Here is a 19,569-nt window from a genome sequence, read left to right as displayed (position 1 = left end):
GGTAGGAAAGCTTAAAGTGTAATTAGTGACTTGCTTGAGGCTTGGTCTGGACAACTCGGAGATGTAAAAACTTCAGGGAGACCCAAGCACAAGGGCCCCCACAGTTTTGCAAGATTTGCCTATAGGAGCTCTCAGTAAATATAAGAGAAGAATCCTCTCAAGCTTCAGCAAGGAGAGGGGAAAGAAGCCATTTTGAATTTCAAGAGCTCTCCTTTCTTAGCCAGGTCAGCCCTCAGGAGAAGCTAATTAAGCAGTGATTAACCCACAGAGATATTACTAGAGCCTAACTGACCTACTGGGATATTACCAGAATCTAACTAACTCATTGATGCTGATCTTTTACCATCCGTACACTTAGAGAGGCTTATTTAGTTCATGATGAGCTCAACTGCGCATGATCAAAGAATTCACAGGTGTTCTAACTTGGCTGCAAGCTCACTGGGAAACGGCAGGTAAGAAACACTACAAAACAATACGATCCAACACAATACTATAAAGCAATTATCCTTCAATTAAAAATAAATAAATAAAAATACAACCCAGCTAGAGAGAGTGGATTTGGATGTAGATGAGAGGCAGCCTGTGGGACAGTATTATCAGCAGAAAAAAGATTTTAAGAAAAGTCACACTGTGGGATAAAGTAACAAAAATGGTCTACTTATAGGGTTACTTGGTTAAGGATGAGATTTAGTTGACGAGAATGATATTAAGTTACTAGAACCAATGCTGCTACTGCTACTGCTAAGTCACTTCAGTCGTGTCCAACTCTGTGCGACCCCATAGATGGCAGCCCACCAGGCTCCCCCGTCCCTGGGATTCGCCAGGCTAAACCCTGCATATTGATCAACTTGCTTTCTGGGGATGTATAATAGAATAAGGATGCTATGTGTGTGTGCATTTTAATACAGATGAGTTCTTTCAAATCAGCACAGAGTGCTAGTCTGTCCTTAATGGACTCTTAAATCATGGGATTCCTTTTGAAAAATCCATTTGTGCAGGGAATGTCTTTCATCTCCAAAATAAAATGGTTAGCCAAACATTAAAAATAATATTGCCTAAGTAAAAAATAAAAAACAAAGCTTGCCTCACGGAGCATGGCAATTACTGTGGTTGTAGTTTTGAAGACAGCTCCAGTATCTTTCAACATTTCTCCCATTATGTCTGTGGTGGTGGTGGTGGTTTGGTTGTTAAGTTGTGTCTGACTCTTGAGACCCTATGTACTGTAGCCTCCAGGTTCCTCTGTTCATGGGATTTCCCAGACAAGAGTACTGGAGTGGGTTTCCATTCCCTTCTCCAGATTGTCTGAATCTCTGCCTTAATTCCAGGTTACATCACGGCTCAGCCAAGGGAATATGGTGGAAATGATACTGTGCCAGTTTCTATATTCAGTCCTTATGAAACTGATAGCTTCCATTTCCTGTCTTTTGGATATTTACTCTTAAAAATCAGTCCCTATGCAGTGAAGAAGCCCATGCTGGCTGTCCCATGGACAGGCTCAAGAATAAGCATCAAATTGCCAGTCAGGAGATTAAATCATTTTGTAAGTAGGTCCTCCAGCCAAGGTGAACTGCTCCAGCTGACAGCATGTTGAGTAGAGATTAGCTGACAAAATTACACATTGGTAAGCAAAATAAATGAGTGTTTTTGTGTAACAGCCCTGGAATTTTGAGATAGGTATTGCACAGCTGTGGATAACTGGATGACTGGAACAGCTATATACTTAGTAGCCCTGGAGTTCTGTACAGACCTCATAGACTTGTGGGAATTTTCCCTTTATGTTAGGAGTTCTAACCAGAACAGATACAGTAACATCTTTCTTTCTTTAGTTACTACCAAATCTTTGTTAAAATAAGCAGCCTGCTATTATCCCATTCAGAAAACAATTTGAGGAAGGATTGTACCATACAAATGAAAAACCAAAGACAAGATATTAATTTGTTCCAAATTACACAGTTAGTAGCAGAACCAAACCTGGTTCACTGGACATGATTCTTTCTATAGTTGCCTCTCAACGCTCTTATGTAAACATGTCTTCCTTAGAATCCCAAAGGACCTCATGAAGAATCTTTGGGCCATCTTTGAATTGCCAGGAGTTGCATTTATCACCAAAGTTTTATCTTGAGATTTCCAAAGTTTTATCAGTTTCTCAAAAGGAACCCCTCAGACTTTGTGAGCATTATTTATGCTCAGTTATCATAGAAAATTTTATATTTATTGAGTTAAAAACAGCAGTTGTAAATTTATGGAAGAATAAACTGAAGTTATATCTGCATCTTAATAAAAATATGGCACACTCTACAAACTGGTATTCAGACTTATAAGACATGTTAACTCCCCATTACTTCATTGAAACTTTATTAACAAAGATCCTACTAGGTGCCAGGCATGTAAAAAGTGAATGAGGTGTGGTCCCAAGCTGAATTTTCAGATTTGGAATGTTCTCCTCTCATGCTTTCTAAGGGCTTTGGTTGGTAAACACAATCTGAAGAATGGGACACCTGCCTCGCTAATCATTTGTTTGGTTTTCACCTTTTTCCTGGATTCTAAGCAAAGTATTAAAATGCCCTTTTTGATTCTTTGTCTTTAAAACTTGACTAGTTCTCTCTTTCCTAGCTTATTTCACTCTCAGGTGACTGCAGTTTTGACAAAGCTCCCAGTTGTACTTATTCCCTGAGCTACCAAAAATATATATATATCTTTCAATTTCAAATAAGAGTTCTTTGTAATCCTCTTTGCTCTCAGATCAGAAAAACTAGAATGAAAGCTTAAAAGGACATTTTGCAATTGAGAGAATTTCTATTTACACTTTCTTCCCTAGGTTTGATATTTTACAACAAACAAAAGGAAGTAAATCTCTACTTTACCAGTTTTGAAAGAGAAATGAAAACACACACCTTTCTTGTCAGGGTATTATGCCAAGTAGATGTATCTTCATTTTTTTTTTTTTTCTGTCCACTTCTTAGCAAAGGTTAGTACACTGCAATTGAATAATCTTTAGCAAAGAGTGTTTAAGAAGCTGTTTGTGAAAAAGATATGTAGGCATTCTCACAGGACACAGGATACTTGGGCATTTTATAAGCTTATAATTGTATTTGCTTCATGACAGTCAATAAAAATGTTAAAAGCCCATATTGGCTTCATTTGATCATTTATTACATAAGTTCCACTAGGAAATTAGTGTCACATAATGTAAATTGTGGTTTCTAGAGAAATCAGCAAGTTCTTTACCCAAATACATGACCCTTTCTTGGAACCAGAGACTTTCCCTGGATGGAATGGTGAATGCATCCCCTTTGGACTGACTAGAACAAAAGCAAGCTTCTTTACATTACGTCAGGTGCTGCCAGCTGTAGGACATAGGGCTGACCATAGCATTTATTGTCTCAACCCATCTATCTTTGAGGGTGAAAGGAAAGGCTTTTCACAAACATATAATAATAGATATAAACAAGGCAACTGGGTTATTCTTATGAAACTGGGACTTGTAGTCTTCCACCATAGGTGATGGCATGGGATTAGGGCTTACTTTTTTCCTAAACTTTTCTTTAAATTCTGTCTAGGCAAGGAGAGAGGTTTTTGTCAATGCAGAGCTGCAAGACTGTGAATTTGAAGTTGTCTTAGACTTTGTCACACACCATGTGTAGAATTTGGGTTTACCTGGTGGCTTAGTTGGTAAAGAATCTGCCTGCAATGCAGGAGACCCAGGTTTGATTCCTGGGTAAAGAAGATCCCCTGGAGAAGGAAATGGCAACCCACTCCAGTACTCCTTTGCCTGGAGAATTCCATGAACAGAGGACTCAGGCAGGCTACAGTCCATGGGATCACAAAGAGGCGGACATCACTGTGTGACTTTTACTTTAATCTCAGCAATTAAGATATAATACAAATAAAAGGGAATATGAACAATAAGAAGAAAGAATTCTGATTTTACTTTGGTTTCTGATTCTTATTGCCCAGGTCCATTTTGCTGTCACTGGTTGCTTACACAACCGGTGTACATAGTGCTGATAAATCCCTTTTATGCTTATTCATTCCTGTTGGGCTTATTCCTTGCAAATAGAAATATCCTAATGCACATGCATGGATTTTAAGGTATTCATTAATATAGGAATTTTCTCTGGGACAAGAAAAGGCATAATATTTTATGTGGGGACACAAATGCTCTCTGCTCTCTTTTTTGCTTACTTGGCAATTTTGAAATTCAGTCTCCCTTGACTTGCCTATTTGGATAACATGAGTATGGTTCTTCCTTATAGGAAGGTTCACTGTGCCAGGCAAAAAGAAGTTATAGGCCTGTCTATATATTAAAGTGGAGAAGGCAATGGCAACCCACTCCAGTCCTCTTGCCTGGAAAATCTCATGGATAGAGGAGCCTGGTAGGCTGCAGTCCATGGGGTCTCTAGGAGTCGGACACGACTGAGCGAATTCACTTTCACTTTTCACGTTTATGCACTGGAGAAGGAAATGGCAACCCACTCCAGTGTTCTTGCCTGGAGAATCCCAGGGACGGGGGAGCCTGGTGCACTGCTGTCTATGGGGTTGCGCAGAGTCAGACACGACTGAAGCGACTTAGCAGCAGCAGCAGCACAGCATCAGCATATATTAAAGAATAATCTCCATAGTTTCATGTTAGCCAACTTAGTTCATCTACAAAAGTAATTAGCTTTTTTTGCAAACACATTTTAGTAATAACAGAGTTCTATCTGCCTAGTGTAATTTTATGCATATTTATTAATAACAAATGAACACTTCCTGCTTATAAAAGTCCTGAATTTCCCTGTTTTCTCTCTGTTTCAAGCCCGTCTGTTCAGCTTTTCCTTTAGTCTAGTGTGTTCCCTCATATCCTTTGAGTAAATTTCTTTTACATCAAAGGAAATCATGATTTGCTACTCACAACCAAATCACAAAAGCAGAACACAACATTTTATACAGGAAATAGAATCAGAAAGTAAGTTGCCAGCCAAAAACAGAAAAGTGTTTTGCCAGCCAAAAATCAGAAAACTGTAGGCTACTAGAAATAAGTTATCTGGTCAACTGCCTCATACTACACAATGGTAACCTAAATGCCCATAGCAGGCTGTGGTGAAATGCCTAATTCAATTATTACCTAATGTAACTAGAACTACAGTCCTACTGAGAGCAGGACTCTGGGATCCTGAGTGCCTAGGATAGGAATTGAAGGGATGAGGAATTATAAAACTGAAGAGATTGCTTTTAAGGCCTTAGATAATTTTAAAAACACCAAGATTCAATTTCTATCTTCTTGTCTTGAGGCAAAGAAGGAAGCTAAGAGAGTTCTCTTACTGGAAAATAATTTCTTATTTCTTTACCTGCTGGGCCAAGTGAGTAAAAACCAAAGCCCGGAATTCCTTTCTGTAGGTTTCTTAGACATTCAGCAGAATTCACGGTCTTGGCATTTCAGTTCAGTTCAGTTTAGTTCAGTTGCTCAGTCGTGTCTGACTCTTTGCGACCCCATGAATCGCAGCACGCCAGGCCTCCCTGTCCATCACCAACTCCCAGAGTTCACTCAGACTCATGTCCATCCAGTTGGTGATGCCATCCAGCCATCTCATCCTCTGTCGTCCCCTTCTCCTCCTGCCCCCAATCCCTCCCAGCATCAGAGTCTTTTCCAATGAGTCAACTCTTTGCATGAGGTGGCCAAAGTACTGGAGTTTCAGCTTTAGCATCCGTCCTTCCAATGAATATTCAGGGTTGGGATTTTCTTTAGGATTGACTGGTTGCATTTCCTTGCAGTCCAAGGGACTCTCAAGAGTCTTCTCCAACATCACAGTTCAAAAGCATCAATTCTTTGGCGCTCAGCTTTCTTCACAGTCCAACTCTCACATACATACATGACTACTGGAAAAACCATAGCCTTGACTAGACGGACCTTTGTTGGCAAAGTAATGTCTCTGCTTTTGAATATGCTGTCTAGGTTGGTCATAACTTTCCTTCCAAGGAGTAAGAGTCTTTTAATTTCATGGCTGCAATCACCATCTGCATCTTATGTAAAACTTGAGCATTAGCTAACAGAATAGGGGAAAAATAGGGATGGTTGAGCAAGTCAAAAGACATAAAAGAACTCTAAACTTCTAGTGCCTCCCTAGCTAATCATCCCAACAAAGCAATATACTCTCCCTTATCTTCAGAACTTATTGGCTGTTTCTCCCTTGTTTACAGATGTCATTATGCTATGCCCCTACCTGAAAAGTCTCACTGCAGGAGGAAACCAGCAAGGCCTGTCTTGCCTCCCTCTTCATTAACATTAAATTGTATCACTGAACTAGCAGATAGTATCATGTAAAATCTTTTTGAAAGGTTTTTTGAAATTTTTTATATTCAGAACCTAACTGTAGGACTGAAGGCAAATTATTTCTTAAATTGACTTTTCCAGTGCTGTATCGTTGATAGGGCTCCACTTACCAGTGAGTCTGACTGCAGTAAACAGCCTTCTGCTGCTAATGACCCTTAATGATTTCCTGGGTTGAATAAAAGCAAACCTCATTTCAGCAGAGGGCAAGAACGTGGGAGTGCCAGAAATCATCTGGTGAAATGCAGAGGAAGAATTCCACAATACCAAGAGTTTACAATGCTGGACAAAATTTCCTTTGTGTGAGCCATCATTCCAATCTCAGCATGTGTTTCATGGTAGAATCCAGAAAACAACTATATTTGTTTCCTAGGGCTGTCATAATAAAGTACCACAAACTAAGCAGCTAAAACAAGAGAAATTTTTGTCTCACAGTTCTGGACACTAAAAGTCTGAGATCAAAGTGTCAGAACAGGGTTGGTTCCTTCTGAGCTCTGTGGGGAAGAAGCTGTTCTATGTCTCTCCTAGCTTCTGATTTTTGCTGGCAGTCTTTGACATTGCTTGGCTTGTAGTTGTCTTCATTGTCACTTGGTGATATCCCAACAGACCTGCCATCTTTGTGTTTAAATTTTTCATAAGAACACCAATCTCATTGGATTACAGGCCCACCCTAATGACCTCTTAATCATCTGCAAACATCTTTTGTCCAACTGAGGTCACATTCACAGGTAGTGGGGATTAGGACTTCAGCATTGGGGAGAAGTAATTCGACTCATAAAAACAATCAAAGATCTGAAAGATATCTTGGCAACTGAAGCAGCAGTACAGTTTTTCACAACATTACTAGCTAATCTCTGTGTGCCTGGTTATTTATGTCACAGAGTTAAATTATGCAAGGATGAAAAAGACTGTTCAAAGCATATTTTTGGTGAGATGCTCTTTCAACAATCAGGTCTTCAGGAGTTTTATGTATTAAAAATGCAAATTGATACTAATTTTTTCCCCTTCAAATTAGAAAGTAATTGATAATTCAGGATATGGGAAAGCAAAAGAGTTTTTATAGGAAAATATACAGTAGAGAGAGGTGAATATCAGAAATGGAATAGTGACCGGGACACAGGTATAAAAGATGCTTTAAAAAGAGGGCTACTGATAGTGAAGAGTAGGTAGTAGTATTCACAACATAAAGATGTCTGGCATATTGAAAAAGAGATTCATATTGAAATTAGTACAGTTTAAAAAACTAATGGGAGATTATTACATATTTTTCCACTACTACTCCATTAACATATGTGATTTATCCTATACAGGCATTGCACTTTGCAGATATTACATTTTTTACAGATTGAAAATTTGTGACAACCCTGCTTTAAGCAAATCTATTGGCACTGTTCTTCTAACAGTATTTGTTCACTTCATATCTCTGTGTTGCATTTGGTAATTCACACACTATTTCAAAATTTTCCATGATTGTTATATCTGTCATGATAGTCTGTAATCAGTTACCTTTTATGATACTGTTAATACTATAATTCACCAAAGGCTCAGATGATGGTTAGCATTTTTAACAATACAGCACTTTTAACCAAACTGTGTACATTGTTTTTTAGACATGCTACTGGCACACTTAATAGTCTACAGTACAGTATAAGCAACTTTTATATGAACTGAGAAACCAAAAATTTAGTGGTACTATCTGCTGGAGGAGGGATGTCAACCCACTCCAATATTCTTGCCTGGAGAAATCCCATGGACAAAGGAGCCTAATGGGCTTCAGTCCATAGGGTCACAAAGAGTCAGACGTGACTGAAGTGACTTAGCATACACACATGCTTCATTGCAATATTTGCTTTATTGCAGTGGTCTGGAACTGAACCCATAATGTCTCTGAGCTATTCCTGTAATTACCTAGTAGACAATCAGGCAGTGTTATTGAATGAATACATTAATTAATCAATTGCTTCAGTAGAACATATAATAGTTTTGTTGCCTGGGATAGTAAATAGAATGCATGAATAAGTAAAGGAGTATATTTAAAGAACTCTGAATGGCTAGGATACTAGTAAACAACAATCCTTACATGTTGTTGATGGGATAGAGGGAAACTCAGTTAAGACTGTGGGAGTCCAGATGATCATCACTATTATCCAGATAAGGGGATTTCTCAATTTTATAAATACAAACAAAATCGATCATAAAATAAACATTTTACAATAGAGAAAAATATTTGAATTTTATCACACTAATGAAAGACTATTTATAAAAACACTAACATCTCTTAATAGCTTAGTGTTTGGTACACTCACACCATTAATCAAGTGAAGCAGAATACCATAAAGAGCAAGAGAGGAAGCAGATGTGTGATGTCTACTATAAAATCCTAGAACAAAAGTATTTAAGTGGAATGTTATAGTCCATCATCTGTATTTCAACATTATAATGCCAACCAGTTCAGGCAAGGAAACAAATACAAATAAAATAAATTAAAGCAAAGTTAATTTTATTAATAATCAACATTTGTGCAACTTCTAAGAATCACCAGTTTGATAGTTATTGTCATTTACTATTATATTTTTATACATGTCCTTTATGAGTTATAGTTTTATACCAACAAAAGGCAGATAATATTCTTAGTCATCAGAACTTCTTTATTGACTCCAGCCCTCAATGACATTATGAAATCCACTCTTCGGATTGCTTCCTGGGCATATCTAGTGAACTTGCTTTTACTCTGTGTGTGTCTATAAAATTGACTCTATAACAGTATTACCAAGATAGTGACTTTGCTTGAGGTACTAAGTTCCACAGACAGGATTAATGATGTGCCTACTCCACTGCAGTTTAAATCTCAACTAATGAACAATGAAGAACAAGCAGTGCAGGACTTCAACAAGTTGCAGAACTTAATATTAATGCCTGTTCCTGAAATGTTACATCTAACACCACATTAAGGGAATGAATAACCTAAGAGAAAAGAAGCTTTACTTACCAATTAGGTTGGCTGAGTCATGCCCGACAGGAGAGAGAAAGGGCACCAGAGCTTCTTCATATAAGCAAAGCAGTGTTCAAGTCCTCCTCCTGAGAGGCTGAAGCAGGTATCTTTGAAATAATTCCCTCTAGAGTTGGACATGACTGAAGCGACTTAGCAGCAGCAGCAGCAAGCTTCAGGAATATGGGCTCTTCTGGGAGCAGAGAGTAGAGAGCAGGTTGGGTATAATCAGGCATTCCTGATGAATGTTTTTGATTAATTATAGACCACTCTGGGAGAAGGCAATGGCACCCCACTCCAGTACTTTTGCCTAGAAAATCCCATGGATGGAGGAGCCTGGTAGGCTGCAGTCCATGGGGTCGCTACAGTCGGACACGACTGAGCGACTTCACTTTCACTTTTCACTTTCATGCATTGGAGAAGGAAATGGCAACCCACTCCAGTGTTCTTGCCTGGAGAATCCCAGGGACGGGAAGTCTGGTGGGCTGCCGTCTGTGGGGTCGCACAGAGTCGGACACGACTGAAGCGACGCAGCAGCAGCAGAAGCAGCAGCAGTTGCTCTGTTAAGAGACACAATAAGGTTTGTTAGATTTAATTTACCTTCAGTTTAAATGTTTTCATTAAAATTCTGAGATATATAGAAATTACAAAAGTACTAAATTGTTTCTTCATAAAGGACATGTTTGGATTATTTTCTTCTGTTTTTAAAGAAAAACAAACATAATATACCTTTTTAAAAAATAAATAAGCAGAAAATGAAAAGAAAATAGCTTGAAACACTAGTGAGCTCATGTTTCTTTACCAGCAAATAGACATTGTATTAGGAAAAGACAAAAATGCAAAACACTGTGAGGCAGTGAAGGACAGGAAAGCCTGGTGTGCTGCAGTCCATGGGGTCACAAAGAGTTGGTCAAGATTTAGTGACTGAACAACAATAAACATTCCATCAGTGTCAATGTAAAACATCCTATTCCTTTCTTCCTTCACAGTGAATGTGGTTAATCACACATAACAAAGGACTAGACTATATACATATAGTGAGTATTTTAAGTACTGCTTTTGGTATAAGAGTTAGCGTTGTCTAGGACTTTAATAAGGGCTTCCCCGGTGACTCAGCAGTAAAGAATCCAGTGGCAATGCAGGAGCCACAGGAGTCGTGGGTTCAATCCCTGGATTGGGAAGAGTCCCTCAGAGTATGGCAATCCACTCCAGTATTCTTGCCTAGAGAATTCCATGGAGAGAGGAGGGTGGACGGCTACAGTCCATAGGGTTGCAAAGAGGGATATGACTGAAGCAACTTAGCATAGATGCATGTAGTACTTTAATAAACCCACAAATACCTCAGGTTTTTCCCAATAGTACTTAGAAATTAAGTATGTGGCATTCATTCAGCAGAAAAGAGCCGAATAATTGGAAAAGACCCTGATGGTGGGAAATGTTGAAGGCAGGAGAAGGGGATGACAGAAGATGAGATAATTGGATGGCGTCACCAACTCAATAGACACGAGTTTGAGCAAGCTCCCGGAAATAGTGAAGGACAAGGAAGCCTAGTGTGCTGCAGTCCATGGGGTCCCAAAGAGTTGGACATGACTGAGTGACTGAACAATAACAAATTAAACTCATTATAAAGGAAGCTTCAGAAAAATGTCAGTAGTGATATTTTATTTCTCTTCTAACTATACCCTTTCATATTTGGGATAAAATTCATTGTGTATGGCAGTAGCTATAAATAAATGGTTCTGTTGATTATTCTGAGAATTTCTGATGCTTAATATATGCATTGAAGAGATTAATATATTTGAAATAATGGAGTAAAGTAAAAATAATCCATAATTTGGGAGGCTCAATTATTTTGTGGCATATTTTTATATGGAGTTATGCATGTAATGGAAAAGAAACCAACTAAAGACAATCAGCAATATTATCACATATATTTTATATAAGAAAATTGATAAAGTTAAAACACTTTAAACATAGTAAATGACCAGAAAAAATAATCTTTGAAAGGCCAATAAAGCAAAAAATAAATAATACAGAAGATGAGAATAAAATAAATTGCTTAAAAATGCACTAAACTTTTTGTATTATTAAGTGAATATATTCATGGGACAAACTAGTCACTATAATAGGAAACATATACCTTCATCTCTCCAAGGAATAATTCTACACTACTTTTCTTAAGTTCAGAATCCAGTATGACTAAAAGTGGATATTAATATTCTAATTAAAATAAACATTTCAACATGCACATGGCATATGTGTGTGTATATATATATAATAAGATATTATAAGTCTATATATTTATATACAATTGTTAAATAATAAAAGTTTTTAACAATAAGGCTAATGCAATGTTGATCTATAACTAAAGCCACACTTATAGGAAGCTTTTCATTATTAAATACAGAAGCATTAAAACAAACTGAATTCATATACAACTTGAGAACTTAGAGAATCCAAAAAAATAATAACTGCATAAATTACTTTGAAACATAAAAATGGAAAAAATACTAGAAAAAATCTAGAAATGTATATTAGTAAAGAAGCTTTTAGTCACAGGTAAACTCTAACTCAATTGACATCATTGTTGATAAAGTGTATTATCTCACAAGATGTGAAGTTCAAATATAGGGCTGCTCCACATACTATATTGCAAGGGATCCAGTGATGCTCTTCAGTCTACCCTTCTCTGTACATGATTTCATCAAAGGCCAGCTCTACAACATGGTTACAGAATTCCTAGAGGTCTCTTTCAGACATGAGGATGCCTAAATGTGTATTCTTTATATCTCTTTTGAAGAACAGGACAATTAATCCCAGGAACTTCCCAGTATAGTTTACTTCATATCTTTCAGCCATAGTTATATCCCCTGAAGTGAAGTGAAGTGAAGTTGCTCAGTCGTGTCCGACTCTTTGCAATGCCATGGATTGTAGCCTACTATGCTCCTCCATCCATGGGGTTTTCCAGGAAAGAATACTGGAGTGGGTTGCCATTTCCTTCTCCAGAGGATCTTCCTGACCCAGGGATAGAACCCAGATCTCCCACACTGTAGGCAGATGCAGTTATATCCCCTGCTTTCTTCCAGGTCAAGTAATGGAAAGATGATTGGAACAAAGAGTGGCTTAAATCAATCATGACTCAAATCTCTGGACTAGGTCAGAAGTGACTCACCTGAAACCCACAGCTCTTCTGGGGAGGCTGAATCTTTAAACCACACACTGAACACATCCACGAAAAAAACAAATTGATGTCTATAGCTAAATTTAACTTATTTGAAAAAATCTGGATACATAATTTTTATAATCATATTTCAAGTCTGACCAGCTAAAATACCCATCCATATTATATCAAATGCAGTATGTAGTACAGAAAAGGGTAAAATATTAGAATTGCACATAACTTGAATAAAGTGAATGAAATGGACAATTTTCTTAAAATACTAATGCTAACACAGGGAGAAGAAAAATATTTAAACCAAGAAAAAAACTTTCCTAAAGTATTTCTAAAACTACCCTTGACTATGGCAGGTAAATGCTTAATCTTCAAAATTAAGGAAAAGATTGAGAGAATCCTGATTACTTTTCAAAATTAGCATATCTTGTATCAAAAACATTAGATAGATTTTAAAAGTCAAAAATTGCAGACCTATCTCACTTATGACTATGGATAAACCTAATCTACTAGGATTAGGTTTAGGTGAAGCAGCAGAAAATGCAAAATTACAGTCACTTAAGGTAGACATTTATTTCTCACATAAATGAATTCAAATGTAGGCAGGTGGGGGCTGGTATACCAGCTGCAGAAACATCAGAGACCCAGGTTTCTGGCATCTTTCTCTTCTAGCTTCTTCATAGGAGGCTTTCTTTTTAGATCATGTTCTAGAAGGGCTGTTGGAGCTCCAACATAGAAATTTGTGCCTAAAAAAAAAAGGGAGAAAGGAGAAAGAACAAAAGGGTACATATGCTGGCTAAGTTAGATCCTTTTAAGAATACTTCCTAGAAGTGAAGTTGCACTTCTGCTTGTAATACATCATCTGAACTCTAGCCACATAGAAATTCAAGAAAGTCTGAGCAGTGTAATCATTTAGTTGAGCACACTGACGTTCAAAGAAACCAAGCCACTGTAACAAAGAAAGCATGGGAGTTTCTGCTGTATATGCAAAAACCCTTAATAGGTAACTAAAAACTCTAATCCACAAATGTATTAAAGGAAATTAAAAGAAAATGTTTAATGTTCTACAGCCTATTTGTAGCATTCATCACATAACTAAGTCAAAGGAGAAAGATTATCCCAAAAGTTTGCAAAAGATGATTTGACAAAATTAAACAATTCCTGAAGAAAAGAAAGTCTAATTAAAATGACTATTTAACATGACAAATAAAAGCTCTAAAAAATATAACTAAAGAAGCACTTAAAAGGAAAAAATAGAATAACTTGTTTTATGTCTGCAGTAATCCAGACATGTTTAATTTCACTCATATCACTCTTGTGATAGTGCTTTTTGTTCAGTATTTCTTCAGTCTTTTCTTATTATCAACACAAATAAGGAAATTATACAGGAACTTATGTATTTAGGAAAAAAGACCTTCATGGGATTATTACTTACTTCCATCTATACTCTAGTGAGGATTTACTTCTCCAATTCAGAATAACTCTAATTGACTTCCTATGCAAAATTCAAAATACAAAATTGAAAAAAATTAAGCTAGAACTAGTATTATATTGTATTAAGTGGAGTATTACCAAAAATTACAGACAATATCATTAGTTTCCTTTTATCTGTAAAGAAAACAAACTGAAGAACAATTCCATGCAAAATAACAAGAGAAAACATAAAATGTCCAGAAATGAACTTAACTAACTAAAGTATCTAATAATAATTATATAGAACTTATACAGAGGAAACTATAAATTGAATGAGACATCAAAGAGTATTTGTATAAGGTAAAAGATGGTGTTTTCTTGCTTGAGAAAGATTGCTTAAATCATTCACTTAATTATTTATTGACTTTCTATTATTTGCCTTCTATTATTCTAAGCACTGGGCATAGAGTAGATAACATATTTGTTATGACCTGAATGGTTTTGTCCCCCTGCCAAATTCATATGCTGTATACTAATGCTCAATGTGATAGTACCAGGAGGGAGGCACTTTGAGAAATGATTAAGTCATGAGGTGGAACCCTCATAAATTGGATTCATGCCCTGATAGAAGAGGCCCCAGAGACTTAACTCATCCCTTTCATGATATCATAGTACAACAGGAAGTCTGAAATCCAGAAGAGGGTCCTCATCTAACATTCCTGGTAATCTGATCTCATACTTCCAACCTACAGAACTGTAAGAAATAAATTTCTATTGCTTATAGGCCTGAATGGACTAAAACAATATTTAACATTATACTCTCTCGGAAGCAAACTATTAAGGGACAATAACTAATATTTTCAATAATAAGATAAAAACATTCTGCTTGTTAAAGAATATCCAGTGGGCAACTTGCATTTGAATGGTCAGCAAAATTCTTTTTGTGGAGACATTCCAGCTGAGACCTGAATGACAAGGAAGCAGATATACTACTATCTGGCTTAATAACATTCCAGAAGAAGACATAGCAAGTAAAACAGTCTCAGGTTGAAACAAGCTGAATTAAAAGAGACAAAGAAGGCTCTTTTTCTTACAGGAGTGCACAAGAGGGAAAGTTTTATGAATATATGAAAATTACAAGGCAATAAAAGAAAACTATTGTTAAAAGAACAAACAATTGACAGGATCAGATTTAGATATGAAGCAACAATTGATGTTATCAGAGAATTTTAAAATAACTATAATTAATATGCTAAAAGATCCAGTGGAAAAGTGGGAACTATTTATGAACAAATGTGGAAAGTCATCAGAATAAAGGCAAAACTAATACAGTTATGTAAAGTTTAAAAATAAAATAAATTAAAAAAAAAAAAAGAAATGTTAAGTATGAATCAAATGGAAAAGCTAGAAACGAAAACAGGCAATACAGTATTAGAGACAAGTTATTACTTTAATTGGCTCATCTGTAGACTCAGCTCATCTGAGAAGCAGTCAATTTCAACAAAAATCCCAACAGGATTTTGTATAGAAATCAATAAACTGACTCTAAGGTCGTATAGAAAGTCTGAGGAAATAGAATAGCCAAACAGTTCTGAGAAAATAAGAACAAAGTTAGAGACCTTACAGGACCTGATTTGAAACCTTTGTATAAAGGTATCATACTCAAAATGGTGCTATGTTCATAAAATGACAGTTGTATCAATCAGTGGAACAGAACAGAGCGTCCAGAAATAGACACACACAGAGTTGATGCATTTTGAACACATTTTGCAAAGGTATAAAGTTAATTCCATGAAGGAATATAATGTCATTAACAAATGGAGCTGTAACATTTACACATCTGTATATAAAAATAAACTTAAATCCCTAATCAGAGAACTCCTGTAGAAATCATAGGAGAAAATGTTTACTACCATGAGTTTCACAAAGATTTCTTAACTAGAATAATATTCACTTAAGTCATTTAACAAATACCAAAATTAGACTGCATCAAAATTAACAATTTACATTTTTCAAAAGATATTGTAAAACAATGAAAGGGCAAACCAGTGTCTGGGAGGAAAGATACATAAATCATGTACCTTATAAAGAACTTTTTTACACAATGCGTAAAGAACTCTTACATCTCAATGAAAAGAAAAAAACAAACATGGTTTAAAAGAGAGGTGGTGGTAGAGGCTTTGAAATAATATTGTACCATGAAATAATATAGAAATGACAAAAACATAAAAAGATGCTTAGTATCTTTGCTAAGTCGCTTCAGTCATGTCCAACTCTGTGCGACCCCATAGAAGGCAGCCCATCAGGCTCCCCTGTCCCTGGGATTCTCCAGGAAAGAACACTGGAGTGGGTTGCCATTTCCTTCTCCAGTGCATGAAAGTGAAAAGTGAAAGGGAAGTCACTCAGTCGTGTCCGACTCTTAGCGACCCCATGGACTGCAGCCTACCAGGCTCCTCCGTCCATGGGATCTTTAGTTTTCAGTAAATGCAAATTAAAACCACAGTGAGATTGTACTACACAACCATTAGAATGACTACAGTTAGAAAGGAAAATTGACAATACCAAGTATTGGTGATGACCCAGAACAATTGGATTATTCATATATTGCAGATGGAAATGAAAAATTGTAGAACCACTTTGAAAAACAGCACGATAGTCTCTTGCATGAAGTTATGTTCACTTAAACATATATGTACCATATGATATACAAACACAATGCCACAAGTTTAATAAGAGAAATGAAATTTACATTTATATAAAGATCTGTGCAATACTGTTTATAGAAGCTTTATTTGACACAATCAAAACCTGTGAAAACCCCTTTTCTATCCTCTGGTGAAGGAATAAACTATGGCCCATTTATGCAGTAGAAGCATTGGATAAATGTAAAAACATTTTGCTAAACATAGTAGCCTGACATAAAGTGATAGAGCATTAATTCATCTATATAACCTTTTTTAACAGATAAAGCTAGAGAAATAAAACCAAATAGTGGGATTTTAGGTGCAGGGAGGTGATGAAAGAGAGTGATAATAAAGAAGCACAGGAAAATTTTCAGTGATGGAATTCTATATCCTTATGGCAGTGATAGTTATATAGCTCTATATATTTATCTACTGTATTCCAAAAAATGGATCTTACTATATGTCTATTATCCCCACATGTACTTGACTGAAAAAGAACCTCAAAAAACAAAAAGCAGTATTCTACTTATTCTAAATGGACATGAGACACAGTGGTTCCAAATGCTGTGATCACATCCCTGGATGCTCACATTCTTCATTTTTGCCTACGGTTTTCTATCAATCTTGTTTTTGCTTTTTAAAGGTGGTACATATTTTGGCCCATTGTTTAGTTGTCTGAGGCAGACATTATTAGAAGCTGAAGTTGAAACCTGCTTGTTCTACATGTTCACAATAAAGTAGAAAACTATTTTAGGTACATTCAAAGCAATGCCATTAGCCAAACCAAATTATATATAAACAGACTTGGGAATTGCCTATAGATGTGAGGTTTTCCTCAGTGATATTTTTGGCTTGTTGTACATAATTAAAATGAAACCATCTTATTGCTATCTCAAAAGGAGTCTGATGGGATCTACCTGCTCATCTTCCCAGAATGTTATTAAGACTTCAGAAATAAGTGCACCTGCAAATCAATTAGCATTGGCAGATTCATTATCAGAAGCAGGATTTCATGTACAACAAAGAATGCATCTGTACTTTGATCTGTTGTTTGCCACTTGATTAAAATGTCTTATGATAGTTTTGTTATAAATGCCAAGGATATGAAAAAGAAGTGTTAATAGGTAACACATTTATTTCTGTAATCAAGTCTCCATTTGTATTACATTTTCTCACATACATATATAACTGATATCTTCTGTACATTCATAAATAAAACAAAAATATTCATTGAAGTCCTCTCCATGTCACCCAGTGTGACAGATACTAGAAATAAAAAGATTTTATAAAAAGATGAGGTTCCTCCATACAAGGAGTTTATAAATCCAAATTCACACATGCAAATAATTCTTAAAGACATGAAAAATGATTGAAAATATTATTATGAGTTCTGCCTAAATTGCTGAAATAAAAGAAAGGTGTTTGGTGAACCTTCACTAGTATTAATAATACTTTCTTTCCTGGCATTAAAAAAAAACCCTCTCAGGCATCCCCTGAAGGATTATATAATAGAAGAGACCCATGTCCCCAAGAGATTACTTGGGACAACCCAAAAGGAAGTACGGCTAGGACATCAAGGTCCTTCTTACCCATTCAACAAAAATCTTATTAAATGACTCATGCTGCTGCTAAGTCGCCTCAGTAGAGTCCGACTCTGTGCGACCCCATAGATGGCAGCCCACCAGGCTTCCCCGTCCCTGGGATTCTCCAGGCAAGAACACTGGAGTGGGTTGCCATTTCCTTCTCCAATGCATGAAAGTGAAAAGTGAAAGTGAAGTCGCTCAGTTGTGTCCGACTCCTAGCGACCCCATGGACTGCAGCCCACCAGGCTCCTCCGTCCATGGGATTTTCCAGGCAATGACTCATAGACTCGACCAAATCTGATGTTAACATGCTACGCTTAAGAATATTTTCTAGTATTATCACTCAGCACTCACGGCAAATTACTCTTTTGGATATGCTCTGAACAGAGAAATTACAAATGACAACACGTAGTCCAGCTAGAAACTGCTGACTATAAGAGGCCTTACTAGCTTTTGCATATTTATTTTTTTGTCTGAGGGCACAAATATTGACTGAAGCCAGTGATGTGCTAGAGCCAGTTTGCACCAGCTGGTAAAAGCTGATTATACATGTCTCACTCTGGCACCATGTTCCGTGATGTCATGCTGGCAGCACAGGAAAGGTGACATTTTAGAAAGAAAAAAGTTGAAAGATCATTCAGGAGTGTTTAATGTGAGTTTTCTTACAACAATATGTATTCTACTTAATTGCATTCAGATTGTCCACTGTGTAAATGTATCTAAAATGGACATAAAGATACTAACATAATTCTTCCTGATCTTCAAATACCACTTATAGAGGCTACACATGATAAGTATAGTAAGAAAAACAGGCAGATTGTCCCATGGCATGTGAAACACTGAACTCTGAAGTAAATTAGCTCTATGAAAATAAAAATTTGCAGGTCAAAAAATTTTAATCCCCATACATATCGGTGTATAAAATACTCTGTGTTTTATATGTATATGTAGATACATATACACAGGTATTTAGAATTTAAGCCATATGTAGTGAACTTTGAATGGTCATTATCTCAGAACAACTTCTAGGGTCAATGGCAAACACAATCTTCTATGGCAGAGATTTACAAACCAGGGGCTCCTGGTCCAAATATTGCCTATGACCTGTTTCTGTACAGTTTCTAACTTAAAAAAAAAAAATAATTGTTAAAAAGAAAGAAAGGAAACAAATAAGAATATGTGGCAGAGACCACATGTGACTTGTAAAGCCTAAAATATTTACTATCTGGCCCTTTGCAGAAAAATTTGTCACTCCTTGCTTTAAGGCAAGGAAAGTAAAAGGCAGGTGATTAATAATCTAACTAGAGAAGGCAGGTTTTTCTAGTAATATAAGGACTTCAGGATCTAATTGATCCATTACAGAATTGTTTGGCAGGAAGATAAATTTACTTCTTCAAAACTAGCCCTTCTCTGAGAGG

At 36.5% G+C, this 19,569-nt stretch overlaps 1 long non-coding RNA gene across 1 annotated transcript; it reads right to left on the bottom strand.

The window, feature by feature from the left end:
• Positions 1–13,086: 13,086 nt before the first annotated feature.
• Positions 13,087–14,430, bottom strand: LOC129619579 (uncharacterized). Its single transcript, XR_008697936.1, has 3 exons — positions 14,376–14,430; positions 13,907–13,966; positions 13,087–13,217 (listed from the first exon to the last, which is right to left on the bottom strand). It is a non-coding gene; the product is annotated as an uncharacterized LOC129619579 (long non-coding RNA).
• Positions 14,431–19,569: the final 5,139 nt, after the last annotated feature.

The sequence above is a fragment of the Bubalus kerabau genome, chromosome 9 (genome assembly GCF_029407905.1).
Source record: "Bubalus kerabau isolate K-KA32 ecotype Philippines breed swamp buffalo chromosome 9, PCC_UOA_SB_1v2, whole genome shotgun sequence".
NCBI lineage: Eukaryota > Metazoa > Chordata > Mammalia > Artiodactyla > Bovidae > Bubalus > Bubalus kerabau.
Note: the sequence above shows the minus strand (reverse complement) of the source record. Positions and strands in the feature narration are given on the sequence as shown.